Source organism: Octodon degus, unplaced genomic scaffold (genome assembly GCF_000260255.1).
Source record: "Octodon degus isolate 3935 unplaced genomic scaffold, OctDeg1.0 scaffold00065, whole genome shotgun sequence".
Classification (NCBI taxonomy): Eukaryota; Metazoa; Chordata; class Mammalia; order Rodentia; family Octodontidae; genus Octodon; species Octodon degus.
The window spans coordinates 5,892,576-5,893,656 of NW_004524641.1; the positions used below are offsets into that span (position 1 = coordinate 5,892,576).

Genomic DNA, 1,081 nt, shown 5'->3' on the forward strand with positions numbered 1-1,081 from the left:
TGTTCTTCCATAGCTAATATTTTTATGTATATGCTTTAATGATTTTTTTTCTTTACAAGAAGTTTTGGACAATTTCATTTTTGTGTATCTTGGTATGATTTTATTTAAATGTCTTTGCAAAAGGTTCATTTTTCTTGGAAATGTGGAACTAAATTATAAGTTGAACTAAATTCAGAAATTTTAAATCTTTTTAAAAAATGCTTGAAACTATTGTTTGAAGCAAGGTACAATTCCTCTATGAAGAACGCTATCACTATGTATATATAAAATATACCAATAAAAAAATTCAAGGAAAAAAAAAGAAATAGCTAAGAAGAAAACAACCAAAGCATTTAAAAGGAAATCTGAGCAATAAACATAGATTTTTCAATCTCACTAGTAATCCAGAAATGTAAATTAAAACCCCTAGTAGGACTGGCCCCCCTAAACACACAAATTGAAATTTATACGCCTAAGACTAGAACCCAGCTCTTCAACACTTCTCCCACATTCCATTAGTTTTCCTTCCTTTTGTATTCCCAACCAACTATTAATGCCTATCAAATAAATCTAAAATAGTACCAGCTTTTGAATTTTTATTATAATATTAGTTTTCAAAAACTGTCAATTAGCAAGTACGTAATACTAAAGTCTACAAAGTTCACCATCCAGAGCAGTATTTGGGGGAAAAAGAGTAATAAAAACACTTAAGCCAGCAAGGAGGGTGGTGTGGAGGTGGCAGGAGGGGACCAGAGCAGAAGCCTTGGGACTTCATACACCCCTGGGATTAGCAAAGGTGCAACATCAGAGTGCTCACCACCATGCACTGCACCGGTCTGAGTTTGGAGGCTAAGCCCAGCTATTGGGCTAGATGGGCCCCAGCCTGTGGACCTGTCCTCAGCCTAAGTGGACAGCTCCTGTCCCGCACTGTAGGCCACCTAGTTACAAGAAAGTAAGCACTGGGGCCAGGGATATAGCTCAGCGGCACAGTGCCTGCCTGGCAAGCACAAGTCATGAGTTTGTGGTGAGTTTGATGTGCAGTACCAAAAATCAAAAAGGGAAGGGAAGGGAAAGGAGGGGAGGGGAGGGAGGGAGGGAGGGG

The 1,081-nt window shown here is 38.9% G+C and overlaps 1 protein-coding gene across 1 annotated transcript in view; it reads right to left on the reverse strand.

Moving 5' to 3' along the window:
* The window catches only part of Scrn3 (secernin 3), a 33,672-nt gene that overhangs the window by 4,777 nt on the left and 27,814 nt on the right, over positions 1-1,081 (reverse strand). The window lies entirely within an intron of this gene.